General features: G+C 40.9%; 1 non-coding gene across 1 annotated transcript; it reads right to left on the reverse strand.

Moving 5' to 3' along the window:
- Window positions 1–234: 234 nt before the first annotated feature.
- LOC112731015 (small nucleolar RNA R71) lies at window positions 235–342 on the reverse strand. The gene has a single exon (XR_003166811.1). It is a non-coding gene; the product is annotated as a small nucleolar RNA R71 (small nucleolar RNA).
- Window positions 343–20,034: the final 19,692 nt, after the last annotated feature.

Genomic DNA, 20,034 nt, shown 5'->3' on the forward strand with positions numbered 1-20,034 from the left:
CATGGACTTCCATCTGAAGATCCCTTTCAGTTCTTAACTGAATTCTTGCAGATATGTGATACTGTTAAGACTAATGGAGTAGATCCTGAAGTCTACAGGCTCATGCTTTTCCCTTTTGCTGTAAGAAACAGAGCTAGAACATGGTTGGACTCACAACCTAAAGATAGCCTGAATTCTTGGGATAAGCTGGTCAAGGCTTTCTTAGCCAAGTTTTTTCCTCCTCAAAAGCTTAGTAAGCTTAGAGTGGATGTCCAAACCTTCAGACAGAAGGAAGGTGAATCCCTCTATGAAGCTTGGGAGAGATACAAGCAACTGACCAAAAAGTGTCCTTCTGACATGCTTTCAGAATGGACCATCCTGGATATATTCTATGATGGTCTGTCTGAATTAGCTAAGATGTCATTGGATACTTCTGCAGGTGGATCCATTCACCTAAAGAAAATGCCTACAGAAGCTCAAGAACTCATTGACATGGTTGCTAACAACCAGTTTATGTACACTTCTGAGAGAAATCCTGTGAGTAATGGGACGCCTCAGAAGAAGAGAGTTCTTGAAATTGATACTCTGAATGCCATATTGGCTCAGAACAAAATATTGACTCAGCAAGTCAATATGATTTCTCAGAGTCTGAATGGAATGCAAGCTGCATCCAACAGTACTCAAGAGGCATCTTCTGAAGAAGAAGCTTATGATCCTGAGAACCCTGCAATAGCAGAGGTGAATTACATGGGTGAACCATATGGAAACACCTATAATCCCTCATGGAGAAGTCACCCAAATCTCTCATGGAAGGATCAACAAAAGCCTCAACAAGGCTTTAATAATGGTGGAAGAAACAGGTTTAGCAATAGCAAGCCTTTTCTATCATCCACTCAGCAACAGACAGAGAACTCTGAACAAAATACCTCTAATTTAGCAAACTTAGTCTCTGATCTATCTAAGGCCACTCTGAGTTTCATGAATGAAACAAGGTCCTCCATTAGAAATTTGGAGGCACAAGTGGGCCAGCTGAGTAAGAAGATCACTGAAACCCCTCCTAGTACTCTCCCAAGCAATACAGAAGAAAATCCAAAAGGAGAGTGCAAGGCCATTGATATAACCATCATGGCCGAATCCAAGAAGGAAGGAGAAGACGTGAATCCCAAGGAGGAAGACCTCCTGGGACGTCCAGTGATCAATAAGGAGTTTCCCTCTGAGGAACCAAAGGAATCTGAGACTCATCTGGAGGCCATAGAGATTCCATTAAACCTCCTTATGCCATTCATGAGCTCTGATGAGTATTCTTCTTCTGAAGAGAATGAAGATGTTACTGAAGAGCAAGTTGCCAAGTTCCTTGGTGCAATCATGAAGCTGAACGCCAATTTATTTGGTAAAGAGACTTGGGGAGATGAACCTCCCCTGTTCACTAATGAACTAAATGCATTGGATCAACTGAGATTGCCTCAGAAGAAACAGGATCCTGGAAAGTTCCTAATACCTTGTACCATAGGCACCACGACCTTTGAGAAGGATCTATGTGACCTTGGATCAGGAATAAACCTCATGCCACTCTTTGTAATAGAGAAACTTGGAATCTTTGAGGTGCAAGCTGCTAGAATCTCATTAGAGATGGCAGACAATTCAAGAAAAGAGGCTTATGGACAAGTAGAGGACATGCTAGTAAAGGTTGAAGGCCTTTACATCCCTGCTGATTTCATAATCCTAGACACTGGGAAGGATGAGGATGAATCCATCATCCTTGGAAGACCCTTCCTAGCCACAGCAAGAGCTGTGATTGATGTTGACAGAGGTGAACTAGTCCTTCAATTGAATGAGGACTCCCTTGTGTTTAAAACTCAAGGTCATCCTTCTGTAAACATGGAAAAGAGGCACAGTAAGCTTCTCTAAAAACAGAGTCAACCAGAGCCCCCACATTCAAACTCTAAGTTTGGTGTTGGGAGGCCACAGCCAAACTCTAAGTTTGGTGTTGAACTCCCATATCCAAACTCTAAGTTTGGTGTTGGGAGTCTATAAAATTGACCTGATCACCTGTGTGGCTCCATGAGAGCCCACTATCAAGCTATTGACATTAAAGAAGCGCTTGTTGGGAGGCAACCCAATTTTTATTTATCTAATTTTATTTTCATTCTTATTGTTCTTTAATGTTTTATTAGGTTCATGATCATGTGGAGTCACAAAATAAATAGAAAAATTAAAAACAGAATCAAAAACAGCAGAAGAAAAATCACACCCTGGAGGAAGGGCTTACTGGCGTTTAAACACCAGTAAGGAGTACTTGGCTGGCGTTCAACGCCAGAACAGAGCTTGGATCTGGCGTTGAACGCCCAAAACAAGCAGCATCCTGGCGTTCAGATGCCAAGAATGCACACTGAGGAAAGCTGGCGCTGAACGCCAGAAACAAGCATAGAACTGGCGTTCAACGCCAGAAACATGCTGCATCTGGGCATTGAACGCCCATAACAAGCATTAATTCGGCGTTTAAATGCCAGAATTGCATGCAAAGGCATTTTACATGCCTAATTGGTGCAGGGATGTAAATCCTTGACACCTCAGGATCTGTGGACCCCACAAGATCAACTCAGCATCTGTGGACCCCACAGGATCCCCACCTACCACCACTCATTCTCTTCCCTCTTCTCATTCATCCTCTCTTCCCAATAAACACTCTTCCCCAAAACTCTTCACCAATCAACTCAATCTCTCTTTCCTATCACCCCTTCACCGCTCACATCCATCCACTCTTCCCCATAAACCTACCTCATAAACTCCACCTACCTTCAAAATTCAAAATCAATTTCCCACCCAAACCCACCCTAAATGGCCGAACCTAACACCCCTCCCTCCACTATATAAACCCCTCCATTCTTCTTTATTTTCACACAACACAACCCTTTCTTCCCCTTCTTGGCCGAAACACACCCCCCTCACTCTCCCTCTATATTTTCTTCTTCTTTTTCTTCTTCTTCTTCTTCTTCTTTTATTTCTTCTCTTGCTCGAGGGCGAGCAATATTCTAAGTTTGGTGTGGTAAAAGCATAGCTTTTTGTTTTTCCATTACCATTGATGGCACCTAAGACCGGAAAATCCTCTAGAAAAGGGAAAGGGAAGACAAAAGCTTCCACCTCCGAGTCATGGGAGATGGAAAGATTCATCTCCAAAAATTAAGAGGTGATCCGGAGAAGGTGATCCCAAGAAGAAGGTGATCCCCGAGGTCCCTTTCAAACTCAAGAGAAATGAGTATCCGGAGATCCGACATGAGATCCAAAGAAGAGGTTGGGAAGTTCTAACAAACCCCATCCAACAAGTCGGGATCCTAATAGTTCAAGAGTTCTATGCCAATGCATGGATCACTAAGAACCATGATCAAAGTAAGAACCCGAATCCAAAGAATTATATTACAATGGTTCGGGGGAAATACTTAGATTTTAGTCCGGAAAATGTGAGGTTGGCGTTTAACTTGCCTATGATGCAAGGAGATGAACGCCCCTACACTAGAAGGGTCAACTTTGATCAAAGGTTGGACCAAGTCCTCATGGACATATGTGTGGAAGGAGCTCAATGGAAGATTGACTCAAAAGGCAAACCGGTTCAACTTAGAAGATTGGACCTCAAGCCTGTGGCTAGAGGATGGTTGGAGTTCATCCAACGCTCCATTATTCCCACTAGCAACCGATCTGAAGTTACTGTGGATCGAGCCATCATGATTCATAGCATCATGATTGGAGAGGAAGTAGAAGTTCATGAAGTCATCTCCCTTGAACTCTACAAAATAGCCGAAAAGCCCTCTCCCTTGGCAAGGCTAGCTTTCCCTCATCTTATTTGCCATCTATGTTACTCAGCTGGAGCTTTCATAGAAGGAGACATTCCCATTGAGGAAGAGAAGTCCATCACTAAGAAAATGATGGAGCAAACAAGAGAGCCCACTCATGGAGCTCAAGAAACACATGAGGAAGCTCATCATCAAGAAATCCCTGAGATACTTCAAGGGATGCACTTTCCTCCACAGAATTTTTGGGAGCAAATCAACACCTCCCTAGGAGAATTAAGTTCCAACATGGGACAACTAAGGGTGGAACATCAAGAGCACTCCATCATACTCTATGAAATTAGAGAAGATCAAAGAGCAATGAGGGAGGAGCAACAAAGACAAGGAAGAGACATAGAAGAGCTCAAGAACATCATTGGTTCCTCAAGAAGGAAACACCACCATCACTAAGGTGGACTCATTCCTTGTTCTTACATTTTCTGTTTTTCGTTTTCTTTATGTTAAGTGCTTATCTATGTTTGTGCCTTCATTACATGATCATTAGTATTTAGTAACTATGTCTTAAAGTTATGAATGTCCTATGAATCCATCACCTCTCTTAAATGAAAAATGTTTTAATTCAAAAGAACAAGAAGTACATGAGTTTCGAATTTATCCTTAAACTTAGTTTAATTATATTGATGTGGTGACAATACTTTTTGTATTTCGAATGAATGCTTGAACAATGCATATGTCTTTTGAAGTTGTTGTTCATGAATGTTAAATATGTTGGCTCTTGAAAGAATGATGATAAGGAGACATGTTATTTGATAATCTGAAAAATCATAAAAATGATTCTTGAAGCAAGAAAAAGCAGTGAATACAAAAGCTTGCAGAAAAAAAAATAGCGAAAAAAAAAGAGAGAGAAAAAGCAAGTAGAAAAGCCAAAAGCTCTTAAAACCAAAAGGCAAGAGCAAAAAGCCAGTAGCCCCTTAAAACCAAAAGGCAAGGGTAAATAAAAAGGATCCCAAGGCTTTGAGCATCAGTGGATAGGAGGGCCTAAAGGAATAAAATCCTAGCCTAAGCGGCTAAACCAAGCTGTCCCTAACCATGTGCTTGTGGCGTGAAGGTGTCAAGTGAAAACTTGAGACTGAGCGGTTAAAGTCAAGGTCCAAAGCAAAAGAAGAGTGCACTTAAGAACCCTGGACACCTCTAATTGGGGACTTTAGCAAAGCTGAGTCACAATCTGAAAAGGTTCACCCAATTATGTGTCTGTGGCATTTATGTATCTGGTGGTAATACTGGAAAACAAAGTGCTTAGGGCCACGGCCAAGACTCATAAAGTAGCTGTGTTCAAGAATCAACATACTGAACTAGGAGAATCAATAACACTATATGAACTCTGAGTTCCTATAGATGCCAATCATTCTGAATTTCAATGGATAAAGTGAGATGCCAAAACTATTCAAGAGGCAAAAAGCTACAAGTCCCGCTCATCTGATTGGAGCTATGTTTCATTGATATTTTGGAATTTATAGTATATTCTCTTCCTTTTATCCTATTTGATTTTTAGTTGCTTGGCGACAAGCAACAATTTAAGTTTGGTGTTGTGATGAGCGGATAATTTATATGCTTTTTGGCATTGTTTTTAGTATGTTTTTAGTAGGATCTAGTTACTTTTAGGGATGTTTTTATTAGTTTTTATGTTAAATTCACATTTCTGGACTTTACTATGAGTTTGTGTGTTTTTCTGTGATTTCAGGTATTTTCTGGCTGAAATTGAGGGACTTGAGCAAAAATCAGATTCAGAGGTTGAAGAAGGACTGCTGATGCTGTTGGATTCTGACCTCCCTGCACTCAAAGTGGATTTTCTGGAGCTACAGAACTCAAAATGGCGCGCTTTCAATTGCGTTGGAAAGTAGACATCCAGGGATTTCTAGAAATATATAATAGTTCATACTTTGACCGAGTTTAGACGATGCAAAAGGGCGTTGAACGCCAGTTCTACGCTGCAGTCTGGAGTTAAACGCCAGAAACACGTCACGAACCAGAGTTGAACGCCAAAAATACGTTACAACTTGGCGTTCAACTCCAAAAGAAGCCTCTGCACGTGTAAACTTCAAGCTCAGCCCAAGCACACACCAAGTGGGCCTCGGAAGTGGATTTATGCATCAATTACTTACTTTTGTAAACCCTAGTAGCTAGTTTAGTATAAATAGGACTTTTTACTATTGCATTTAAATCTTATGATTTTTAGTTCAATCTTTGGATCATATTGATCACATTTGGGGGCTGGCCATTCGGCCATGCCTGGACCTTCATCACTTATGTATTTTCAAACGGTAGAGTTTCTACACTCCATAGATTAAGGTGTGGAGCTTTGCTGTTCCTCATGATTTAATGCAAAGTACTACTGTTTTTCTATTCAATTCAACTTATTCCGCTTTTAAGATATCCATTCGTTCCCAAGAACATGATGAATGTGATGATTATGTGACGCTCATCATCATTCTCACTTATGAACGCGTGCCTGACAAACACTTCCGTTCTACATGCAAACAAGCTAGAATGAATATCTCTTAGATATCTAATACAGGGGACCGAGTCCGAGTTATTAGTATCTTCGTGGTATAAGTTAGAACCCATGGATGGCCATTCCTGAGATCCGGAAAGTCTAAACCTTGTCTGTGGTATTCCGAGTAGGATCTGGGAAGGGATGGCTGCGATGAACTTCAAACTCGCGAGTGCTGGGCGTAGTGACAGACGCAAAAGGAGGGTGAATCCTATTCCAGTATGATCGACAACCTCCAGATGATTAGCCATGCCGTGACAGAGCATTTGGACCATTTTCACAGAGAGGATGGGATGTAGCCATTGACAACGGTGATGCCCTTACAGAAAGCTTGCCATGGAAAGGAGTAAGACTGATTGGATGAAGACAGCGGGAAAGCAGAGATTCAGAAGAACAAAAGCATCTCTATACGCTTATCTGAAATTCTCACCAATGATATACATAAGTATTTTTATCTTTATTTTATGTTTATTTATTATTATTATTCGAAAATACTATAACCATTTGATATCCGCCTGACTGAGATTTACAAGATGACCATAGCTTGCTTCATACCAACAATCTCTGTGGGATCGACCCTTACTCACGTAAGGTTTTATTACTTGGACGACCCAGTGCACTTGCTGGTTAGTTGTGCGAAGTTGTGAAGTTATGTTTGGACCATGGTATTGTGCACCAGTTTGTTGGCGCCATTGCCAGGGAGAGAACAAACAACAAATTTTACAACCTGAGTAACAATTTCGCATACCACCTGTACACCTCGTAGACAGAGAGAGCCACGAAACAAGCGGGATATCACTACCATCCTTGTTTTGGCATAGCTCAGCTCAGCGCAAGCAGGATATTTCCACTGTCCTTGCCAAGAGTAAACAGCAAATCAGAATGCAGGTGGGACTTAACCCATAACCTTGCCTCGCAAGCAGCACGAACTTCCATCCTTGTCTATCCAGCCATTTAGGCCATAGTCAATCTCATTATCTCATGAGCGGGATAACACCATCGTCCTCACTGCGGGTGGGACAAAACCACCATCCCTGCAATGCAATTTACGCACTGAACAAGCGGGATGACACCACCGTCCTTGCTAGGCAAGAAGTCACGACCACATTCTAAATCATTTCACGATTCCATCCAGTTTTTAAAGATTCAATCTAATATAAACCCAGTCCTTTGTTAAGTTCTCACTCTCATTAAAATGTGAGCGGGATTACACCACCGTCCTTACCGCAGGCAGGACCTACCACCATTCTCACAATAATATCATCCGGCTAACCAGGCATCAAACCGGGAACAATTCAACTCAAATATGCCATAAGCTCATACTCAGTTCAGGGCCTAAAAGTTGGTCATTGAACTTAAAACAGGGGTTACGTGGGCTTACAAGCTTGTCGGGAAGGCCAAACAGTAAAAACATAGTTTATTTAAGAAAACAGAATTTGTGAGTACGCATGCCTCGTGCGTGCGCATGCCTCATGCATACGCACGACTTGACGCCCGAAGGTAAACGACCCCCAATCTTTCTTCATCACTTAAAATTTCAGTTTTTCAAACCTAATTTCAAACCCTCGTAACTTTCTCTATAAAATTTTGTTTTTCCTCATATTTTGATGGTTTTAAAGATCTTTTAACAAGCTTTAATTTAAGATATATTTCATCTAATTCCGAACTTCGGGCTTCGAGTTACAGCCCGTCGAAGCTGGCTAAAAACTACTTTTTACCAAAATTCTGCATAACCCAAACTTTTACCGTTTCTCAAATTCATTCCTTTTAGAACCAACCAAATAAGCATTCTCAATGTTCATCATCATTCTCAAATCATATCATAATTATTCAAGACCTATAACATCAATTTTCTGATAATTAGTCACTTTCTAATTCACTTCAATTTCTCTATTTTACACTTCAACGGCTCAAGTTTCTCATCAATCTTCAATATAATCAATAAATACCATTCATTTCATAATATCACAATTAATCTCAATCATACATACTCGTATCCAAGCTCAACAACATTAAATTCATAATTCTTAACAATTACCAACAATTAACATTCACCCAACTAAGTACAAACACATGCAAATTTCATTTAATTCTATCTTAGGGCAATTAACCTAGGCATTCACATAACTTTACGTAATGCCTACCCAAAACTTAAACCCATACCTCAATGTTGGTGGTTTCCAAACCATTGAATCCCTTCCTCACCAATTTGAACCAAACTTGAACCCAAGCCTCCAAGATTGATAAATTTTCCTCCAATTCAAAAGTTCTGCACCAATCCACGCCAAAATTAATTCCAAATGAGCACCTAAACCATTTCACCCAATTAACATAATCAATTTATCATTTATCCTAGGGTTCTTATTCAAAATTAGGGATAACAAAGAGATTGGGCTTTCTTACCTTTTACCGCTCAACCTCGGGTCAAAATCCCACTTGACATTGTGCTTGAGCTTCCCCTAAAGTATTAAAATAATAGTATCTCAATACCCACATAACCAAAAATGTGCAATAGTAGAGGATAGGAAATTGGGAAAGAATCTCAGAGTTTCTTACCAAAATATTTAGATAGAATCAAAGAGAATTCCAAGATGATTGTGTGGCTACAAATGGCTCGTCAATCGAAGCTTCGGATCGAAAGTTATGAGCGATTGAAGTTGAAGGTAAATAGTGTCAAGGGTTTCATCCTTTCTTCTCTTCTCTCTTCTCCACAGATGATTCTTCATATAAAATGGGGGAAATGAAGCTAAGTTGGCTGAATTATGAGTTTATATATGTGGGCTTGGGCTCGGTGAAGGTCCAAGTCCATTTTTGGTGCGTTTGGCCCAACTTTAGACCAAAAGCTTTAAGATAAGTGTTTTAATTTGTATCATAGTTATTTTTACTTTTTCAAATTATAAATTTTTACTTCTTAACTTTATTCACTCATAAATTAATTTTCTCACTCACAGTACTGGGCAAATTTAAGCTGGTACGCGCCTTTTCACGATTAGTTATATTTTTGCGTTAAATTTTATTTTCTCATTTAAATTTCTACCGGCTAATCTCTAAATTATAATTTATTAATTTCTCAACCCTTTTTGCTTAAAATTAATTTATTTAATTATAATTTAATCAGATTTTATATCCTACCCACCTAAATAGAAATTTTGTCCTCAAAATTTAGTTATCTCAATATCACTCTCAAGTCATGATACCTCTTTGTCGTCCTAGAATGAATCCAGAATCTGCTCTTGTGAGACTCTGTCAACACTTTTTGTCTCAAATCTCCCACATTTTGCACACAATTCCTTTTCCTACGCCTCCAAATTCCTTCAGAGTCTAAAAACTTTTTTCACAATATCTGACATCCATAGACAATGCACTTAGCGAGAATCAACACTTCACATCTCCTTGTGAGGCCGCACACTTATAAGTTTGGTCCTCCGTGTCAGCAAGTCACGTTCCAAGGAACTAACATTTTGATGGTTACATATAAGAATCGCACGCGACGTCGAATTAAGCTCGAGTTTTTTTCAAAAGGATTACTTTTACTAAGTTCAGGCTCACCTCGAAAGGCACAAGATTCATGTATGGATATATGCGACTAAAGAATAGGATTGGGAAGATGATCAAATCATTTTCCAAGAAAGAATTCCGAGACAAAAACTTCCATGCAAGTTACAAAGAAAAATGATAAATCGAGTCGTAAAGATTCATTAGTACTCTCTCGCTTAAAGCCCTATAATGTCGTCTTTCTTCTTTACTAACTATACCAGTGCTTGGTCGAACAAATTTCTTCTCCCACTAGTTCTTCCAACTAAATCCTAGGTTCTACCAGCCTGGTGCGCAGAAATCGTGATGGTTCATTCCTTGGTAACGGCGCTAAAAACTTAATACGCACGTTCATAATCTTAGTTCTTTGTCACAACTTCGCACTACTAACCAGCAAGTGCACTGGGTCGTCCAAGTAATAAACCTTATGTGAGTAAGGGTCGATCCCACGGAAATTGTCGGCTTGAAGCAAGCTATGGTCACCTTGTAAGTCTCAGTCAGGCGGATTCAATTGATTATGGAAATTTAATAATTAAAAGATAAATAAAACGTAAATTAAAGATAGAGATACTTATGTAATTCATTGATGAGAATTTCAGATAAGCGTATGAAGATGCTTATTCCTCCTGAACCTCTGCTTTCCTATTGTCTTCATCCAATCATTCATACTCCTTTCTATGGCAAGCTGTATGTTAGGCATCACCGTTGTCAATGGCTACATCCTGTCCTCTCAGTGAAAATGATCCAATGCGCTGTCACTGCATGGCTAATCATCTGTCGGTTCTCGATCATACTGGAATAGGATCCATTGATCCTTTTGCGTCTGTCACTACGCCCAGCACTCACGAGTTTGAAGCTCGTCGCAGCCATCCCTTCCCAGATCCTACTCGGAATACCACAGACAATGTTTAAACTTTTCAGATCTCAAGAATGGCCGTCCATGGATTCTAACTTATACCACGAAGACTCTGATTAAGAAATCCCTGAGATATTCATTCAATCTAAGGTAGAACTGATGTGGTTGTCGGGCACGCGTTCATAGGTTGGGAATGATGATGACTGTCACGATCATAACATTCATATTGAAGTGCGAATGAATATCTTAGAATTGGAATAAGCTTGAATTGAATAGAAAAATGATAGTACTTTGTATTAACTCATGAGGAACAGCAGAGCTCCACACCTTAATCTATGGTATGTAGAAACTCTACCGTTGAAAATACATAAGTGATAATGGAGTTCATTGGTCTCGGCCCCAGAGGGGAACCGGAGTGACCAAGTCTTAAAAATGACCCGAAGATGTAAATACAATAGTAAAAAGTCCTATTTATGCTAAACTAGTTACTAGGGTTTACAGAAATGAGTAAATGATGCAGAAATCCACTTCTGGGGCCCACTTGGTGTGTGCTTGGGCTGAGCATTGAGCTTTACACGTGTAGAGGCTTCTCTTGGAGTTGAACACCAGTTTGTAACCTGTTTTTGGCGTTTAACTCCACTTTGCAACCTGTTTCTGGCGTTTAACTCTAGAATACAGCATGGAACTGGCGTTGAATGCCAGTTTGCGTCATCTAAACTCGGGCAAAGTATGAACTATTATATATTTCTGGAAAGCCCTGGATGTCTACTTTCCAACGCAATTGAGAGCGCACCATTTGGAGTTCTGTAGCTCCAGAAAACTTACTTTGAGTCCAGGGAGGTCAGAATCCAACAGCATCTGCAGTCCTTCTTCAACCTCTGAATCTGATTTTTGCTCAAGTCCCTCAATTTCAGCCAGAAATTACCTGAAATCACAGAAAAACACACAAACTCATAGTAAAGTCTAGAAATGTGATTTTTATTTAAAAACTAATAAAAGTATACTAAAAACTAACTAAATCATACTGAAAACTGTATAAAAATAATGCCAAAAAGCGTATAAATTATCCGCTCATCACAACACCAAACTTAAATTGTTGCTTGTCCCCAAGCAATTGAAAATCAAATAGGATAAAAAGAAGAGAATATACTATAAATTCCAAAATATCAATGAAACTTAGCTCCAATCAGATGAGCAGGACTAGTAGCTTTTTGCCTCTTGAATAGTTTTGGCATCTCACTTTATCCATTGAAGTTCAGAATGATTGGCATCTATAGGAACTTAGAATTCAGATAGTGTTATTGATTCTCCTAGTTCAGTATGTTGATTCTTGAACACAGTTACTTAATGAGTCTTGGCCGTGGCCCTAAGCACTTTATTTTCCAGTATTACCACCGGATACATAAATGCCACAGACACATAACTGGGTAAACCTTTTCAGATTGTGACTTAGCTTTGCTAAAGTCCCCAATTAGAGGTGTCCAAGGTTCTTAAGCACACTCTGTTTTTGCTTTGGACCTTGACTTTAACCGCTCAGTCTCAAGTTTTCACTTGACACCTTCACGCCACAAGCACATGGTTAGGGATAGCTTGGTTTAGCCGCTTAGGCCAGGATTTTATTCCTTTAGGCCCTCCTATCCACTGATGCTCAAAGCCTTGGATCCTTTTTACCCTTGCCTTTTGGTTTTAAGGGTTATTGGCTTTTTGCTCTTGCCTTTTGGTTTAAAGAGCTTTTGGCTTTTTCTGCTTGCTTTTTCTTTTTCTTTTTCTTTTTTTTTCGCTATTTTTATTTTCTTTTTTTTTTCGCAAGCTTTTGTATTCACTGCTTTTTCTTGCTTCAAGAATCATTTTTATAATTTTTCAGATTATCAAATAACATGTCTCCTTTTCATCATTCTTTCAAGAGCCAACATATTTAACATTCATAAACAACAAATTCAAAAGACATATGCACTGTTCAAGCATTCATTTAGAAAACCAAAAGTATTGTCACCACATCAAAATAATTAAACTAGTTTCAAGGATGAATTCGAAACTATGTACTTTTTGTTCTTTTGTTTTTAGAACAATTTTTTTTATTTAAGAGAGGTGATGGATTCATAGGATATTCATAACTTTAAGGCATAGACACTTAGACACTAGTGATCATATAGTGAAGACACAAACATAAATAAAACATAAAGCTCAAAAATCGAAAAACAGTAAAATAAATAGACAAGGAGATTAAGGAATGAGTCCATGATAAACCCATATTTCATGAGTTCTTTTGTGCTTAATTAGAGTGATTTATTGAACTCTTCACCTACTTATTCACATTAATTGCATGGTTTTACTTTCCCTTCCTTATTATGTCATGTTGTGAAAAACATGTTTCCTAAGCTTTAAAAATTAATTATTTTAATTACCTTTATTTCCATTCGATGCCGTGATTAGTGTGTTGAGTAGTTTCAGATTTTCTAAGGCAGAATGACTTAAAGGATGAAAAAGGAAACATACTAAAATGGAAGGAGAAAGCAAAACGGAGCTTTAAAGAAACTGGTATCCACGCGATCGCATGGATGACGCGACCGCGCACCTTAAGCAGAATGCATATGACGCGGTCGCATGACTGACGCGACCGCGTGGCAAGGAAAAGATCCGAATGACGCGACCGCGTGACCCACGCGGACGCGTGATAGAGGCCACACACCAGAAATCACAAAATACGCCCCCAGCGAATTCTGAAGCCCTTTTTGGCCCAGATCCAAGTACAGACAGCATAGACCAGAGGTTATAAAGTGTGGGAATGCTTCCATTCAAGGGGAGCTCGCATATTTTTACCTTTCAATGATTTAGATTTAGTTGAGAGGGAGATCTTCTCTCTCTCTTTTAGGATTTAGGATTTCTTCTTGTTTTAAGAGTAACTCTGGATCCCAGGTTTAATGTTCTTTTAGTATTACTTCTATTTATTTATTCCAACATTTGAATTGATTATTATAATTTGATTTATGAATTCTCTCATGTTACAGACTGTTATTTGAATTAATGATAATTGAGGTATTTTCAGTTTATGATTATTCTCTTTGATTTAAGTTACCATTGCTTCCCATCTAAGGACCTCTTTATCATTCCAGCAATTTTACTTTTCCCCTTTTGGTTCTGGTTAAGAATTTAGTAACTCAACAGTTATTAAACTCAATATAATTGATAATCGTTATCTTGCTAATTGAGCTGAACTTAAATAATCCCAACCTTTTCTGAGGAAATAATTAGGATTCGAAAGTCAATTTAATTAGTCCATTGACTTTCCTTTGCCCTGGTGAAGGTTGACCAAGTGGAGTTTAGATTCAACTTTCATTATTGTAGAGAGAGATAACTAAGTTGGACCTCTAATTTCTCTACCTTGCTAAAAGTTGCTTTACAGTTATTATTTATTCTTAATTGCCATTTAATTCACTCGTCATTTAAATTACTTGCTTCTCACCTTCTAAACCCCGATTATAACCTTTATAGACAATAATAAGAACATACTTCCTCGCAGTTCCTTGAGAAGACAACCCGAGATTTGAATACTCGGTTAACAATTTTTAAAGGGGTTTGTTACTTGTGACACCCAACACGTTTGTACGAAGGGATTTTTGCCGGTTTAGAAACTATATCTACAACGCAACCGTTTCTATGAATTTCTTTACTGGTAGAAAACCCGACGTCAAAATAGTGCCGTTGCCGGGGAACTGCTAACGTGTGCCTTATTATTGGTTATTGTAAATATTTTTCTTTTGCTTGTTTATTTACTTTTGTTTTTCCTTTTTTATCTTTATTTGCTACTATGAACTCTCACCCCTCTCACTTTGAGTTTGGTTCTAATATTATTAAAGGAAATAGAAGTTACAGCAGGAATGTGCATCAAGGTCAGACCAATCAAGGATGGATGGACCAAGAGGATCTAATCAACCCTTTTGGCAGCAACACCCTCCGAGATATCATGGACAAAGACCATTCCACCGTGCATACCCAGCTGAAAGACATGGTGGACAACCTTGTAACTACCAACGAGCCCCACCCCGTGCATATGAACCATCCTTTCAACATAACCTCGAACCACCACACTCACAAGCTTCTCTTCACCATTCGCCATCATATGATCCTTCCTTACCCCAATACCAATCCAATCGTTCCCAATCATCACCACTTTCCTTTGTATCATGTCCAAGTCTGGCAAACCGCAAAGCAAAGGATCGCCTAAAGGAAACAGTAATTAAATTTCAAACAACCATTTAACAACTGGAGCAAGCACTAATTCAATGGGCCACTAGGCGCTCAAATATACAAGGATCAACCACAGCTCCATGTGGACAGCCCGATGAAGAGCGTAGCATGAAAGAAATATTAGAGACTCCAGTGGATAAGACAGAGAATGAATTCGTACTAGAACAAGTGGAAGAAGCTGTCATTGTTCAAGAAGAAGAGTTGGTTGAAGATCTAGGCGATGCTGAACTTCCTTGGGAATCCAGAATTGAGGAAAACTCCGTCCAAGATGCCACAGTTAATGCTAAGGAGGATACCGTACAATCTCCAAGGCAAGTCGTTTACGAAGAATCAGACGGAATAATCCAAGAAGCAAATTTCCTTGATGATGATCGTCACAAGTCTAGTTCTCCTAGTGATGAACTTGCGTCCGCAAGTGAATTCTCTGAGATCGAAGAATCTTCCCCAAGTGAATATGAAAATGATGCGGAGGTAGATTTCTCTCAACCTCCAATCTATGACTCGAGTGATGAGGAAGACATAGAAGACTTTGACCAGGATACAGATACAATTGAAGATCTTTGCAAGGAAATGGAAGAATTCACAGAAGAGCACAAGGAAACGGAACTTGCAGAACCACCAAAAACACCTATCCCAAGGCCATTACCACCCAATACAAGCTTCAAGTGGGTACAATCCTTAACTTATAATTTTACTTATTCACTTGAATATGGTTTGCTTGAAACAGATGGCCAACTCAGAGCTCTCTGCGGCTTTAAGAGTAAGAGGGAATTGGCTCGTACTCAGAACTGGTACACCAGGTTCAATAAGGTTCCACGCTTCACCTCGAAGTACACGGATTGGTATCATGCTTAATTGCATGGATCACGGAGAACGTTTGGTCGCCATGGTGAGATTCTACTTTTTAACCCGCCCGAATGGAAACTTGCAAATCAAAACGAAGGCGAATCTAAAAACACAGCTTGGGATCATGGATTATATTCTGACATTCATCATCCCGGGAGGCTGAATATCGGTTTGAAGCTGCTCAGAAGCTTTACATGCCTAGTTTGGGACCCCGGAGGCTATTGGCATTCCAAGCACTGGTGGAAAATTTTGGACGAATTTAAACATAAGCCACCATAACAGGATACCCTTCCAGTGTCCAACTTAAGGACTTTAACTAAAAGTGCTAGGTGGGAGACAACCCACCATGGTATGGTCGCTTCTTTTTCAATTTATTTCTTGTTAATTACTTTCATTTTTCCTTTTTCATTTTAATTTATTAAACCTGGAATCATGCATAAGCATTCATGATAGTCATTGCATTCTGCATTTTTCATGCATATAAAAAAAAGGGTTGCAGGACGCAACCGCATGCCCCATGCGATCGCGTCGTATCGCGCAAAACACCACCCATGCGACCGCGTGAACCACGCGGCCGCGTGATATATAATCGGCGTAAGGATCCAACGAACAGAAAGTTAGGCTGGAATCGTGCGGCCCTTGTGCGTTTTGCACAAATTAGCCCACGCGATCGCATGCCCAATGCGATCGCGTCACTTACCCAATACCAATCCCACCCGACCGCGTGAGCGACGCGATCGCGTCGCATGGATTACACATCACCCCAAAAGGAGACAGAGAGTTGCGCTAAAACGGCGCTGGAGTCGTGCGTTTAGCACAACTTCCAGCGACGCGATCGCGCGACCCATGTGATCGCGTCACCCTTCTTTCCCCCCTCTCATGCGATCGCGCACCCCACGTGATCGCGTCACTCCCATTCTCGTCCCAACCACGCGACCGCGTGCCCCACGTGGCCGCGTGGATTCGGAAATATAACCCCCCAGCCCGCGAACCCTATCAGTCGCGAGCCCCCTCCCACCCCCAACCCTCTTCTCCCTCTCCCTCCAACCACCACCCAGCCGCCACCGCCGGCCACCCAGACGCCGCCGCCACCCCGTACGCCGCCGCCCCCACCCCCTCCCCTCCCTTCTTCTCCCTTCCTGCTCTCCCCTCTCCGCCACTGCCTCCGCGACCACCGCCCCCCACCACCGCCACCCAGCCGCGCCCCCTCCCTCTCCGCCACCCAACCACACCCCCCTTCTTCTATCACCAACCCAAAACCCTCGCCGCCACTGCCCCATCAGCCACCATCGCATCGCCGTGCACCACCACCGCGCAGGATGCCGCTGCAGCCACCTTCTTCCCTGTTCCACCCCTTCCGCTTACCAGGTTCCGCAACACGTAACCTTTTTATCCGTTCGTCACTTTTTTGTATTTTTTATTCCGTTTATGTTCATAATTAGGATAGCTAGACTTGCATGTTGTAGTGGATTTTTAGGTTGTTAGGTAGCTTAGGCTGTGGTTAGTGGATCTAGGTCTGTTTACTTGCACTGTTCTTACTTCTGTTTTATCCTATGTGCAAATCTGTTGCTGCTATAATCATGATTCATATGCTGCTTTCTTGTATGTTGCTGCTGTTTACATTGAGTTTTTCTGTTTATTTTATATCTATGTACATGCAGCTTTCTTTCTTTTAATTCATATGAACTGATCTGATTATTGTTTATTTTCCGGGACAATCCAATTTTAGCCGGAATGCTGCCCAAATTTTTTGAAAATTGTTTTCATTCTTGTTTTGGTTTGGCAACTCTGTTTTACTCTACCTCCCCCAAACCATTTCATGAATGCTAAGGGCCACTTTCTTATCCTCTTTTGCTTTCCTGGTTCATAAGATGCATTTGTGATTCACTGATTCCAATTTTTGATTTCTTTATTTCTATTCGAATCAGCATCACCCTGTTTTCTTTATTCAATTATGAGTACTTCTATTCTTACCTGTGAATCCTTGTTATATGGAATTTTTCTATGCCACTTACCTTCCTAACTCACTAATTTTAATTTACTAATTTCTTTTTCAAATCCTAACCATACTAACCCTTTTGATCTCTTTTCTGATTATTTTCACTTTCCTCTAACTTTCTAACCATGGCATATTGCTTATTTTTTTCCATTTAACATAAATTCAATCACATTTCATATACTCATTTTCCTTATTCTATTTCTCCCTTACCGCTTTGAGTTTCCTTTGTTTAAATTGCCTATTTGCTTTCCTATTTTTTTTATCCATTCCTGGTTTTCTGTTTTTCAGGATGTCTGCCTCACAGAGGAAAGGTAAAGGCAAGGCTACTGGCAAGCGTAAGAGAGGAGATTCCTCCCAGTCCATCATTTCTCTAATGCACGATTCCTCATGGCGGGAGAAGAATTTCACACAGCAGGAAAAAGCTGACCAGCTGCTCCCTTCGACTGATCCTATAAAATTTGCAAACCGGTACTGTAAGCTGAAGTACCCGACTTTTGCAAACTCCAGAAATCTATACCTGGAACGTACCTTGAAGATTCCAAAAGCCCTCCAGCAATACACTACTGAGCAAATCAAGCAAAGGGGCTGGTTCTTTCTGGAGAGATCACTGACAGAGGTCAATGCATCTTGGGTCTGGGAATTCTATTACAACTACTACCTTACTACCCTAGATGCAGTGAACCTGAGGAGAAAGCAAATTCTGGTCACTGAGAAGGCCATAGAGACCATTCTCCAGCTCCCAGCCAAGTCCGATCAGCCAGATGGTTTTGCACAGGCTGAGGAAAACATGGGCCAGATGCAGTTTGACTGGGATGCAAGGCAAGGATAGCTCTCGACCCTGCTGTTCCTTGGGAGATGGGTCAGAACACCACTATGCCTAGAGGGATCAAGAGAGTGTACTTAAATGATGAGGCTCGGCTATGGCATCAGATCTTGAGTAATTTTGTGATGCCGAGTACTCACGAGACGGAGATCCCGGCTACCATGATCACCCTCCTTTGGTGTGTGCTGGAGGGTAAGGACATTTATCTGCCTCGTTTTATCCGGCATTATATGGCCAGGGCCCACGTCCGAGGCACCCTCCCCTTTCCTTACCTGGTTACACGGCTAGGCCGTTAGGCTGATGTGCCTTGGGAGGATGCCGATGAGCGACCACCAGCAGCGGACTGCAGGAAGATCATCCCGCACAGCAGAAACTTCCTTGCCTTGGGCTACAGACCACCACCTGTCACTGCTACTGATGAGACAGCCCCTCCGTCTGCTGGGCCCTCTTCATCCACAGCTGCCCCAGCTGCCCCTGCTGCCACCACTGCACCTCCACCCGCCTCTGAGTCAGTTTATCGCCTCGTGCACCGTCTTTTCCGCCAGCTTGATCAGATGGAGCGCCGTAACAGGCGCCGGTATGAGAGATTGGAGCACCGCAGCAGGCGACGCTATTCTCATCTGAAGCTGATGATCAGACAGGGCGCCGACATCCCCTCCGAGCCCGACACCCCTTCAGAGCCATCAGAGGAGGAGGAGGATGAGCACGAGGAGGAGACTCATTCCCAGGCGGAGACTCATCAGCAGGCAGCCACAGAGCAGACTGCCCCGCATCAGGAGGTTATGCCCCAGATTGAGGCTGCAGATCCAGAGATCCCGATCCAGTCAGTCTCCCCTCTACAGCAGCCAGACTCTCAGCCCACCACCGCCACAGAGACCCCAGCTACCATCCCTACCAGTGATGACACTCCTTCACACCCGGCTTGATTGAGCATCGAGGACGATGCTTCATTTTAAGTGTGGGGAGGTCGCCATCTCTGGCGTTTATTTTGGTGAACTACTACATACTTTTTCTTTTATTTTGGATATTTTTCTGTATTTTTCTCTTTTTCTTTTATTGTTATTTTCTGAGTACTTATACATTGCTACTTGTGTATTTTACTCTATTTTCTACATTTTGCATTTTTTTGTTCATATTTTAGTTATTTAGCTCATTTTAGTCATTTAGTTTAGTTTGCAATTCTGATTTATTAGTGGATTAATTAGTATAGTTTACCCTTTTTGTAGCATAAGATAGTATAGTTTAAATAAAAAAATACAAAAAGCAAGTAAACTAGAAACTTTAACAGAATCAAAACAACCCACACCTTGTATATATAGCATTACATGTTAGTTGACAATATTTCATCAAGGAGGAACATTAAAACTTTAAAAGCTACCCTAAATAATTTTTTTCAACAGAATAATTGGAATT

Source organism: Arachis hypogaea, chromosome 12 (assembly GCF_003086295.3).
Source record: "Arachis hypogaea cultivar Tifrunner chromosome 12, arahy.Tifrunner.gnm2.J5K5, whole genome shotgun sequence".
Taxonomy (NCBI): domain Eukaryota; kingdom Viridiplantae; phylum Streptophyta; class Magnoliopsida; order Fabales; family Fabaceae; genus Arachis; species Arachis hypogaea.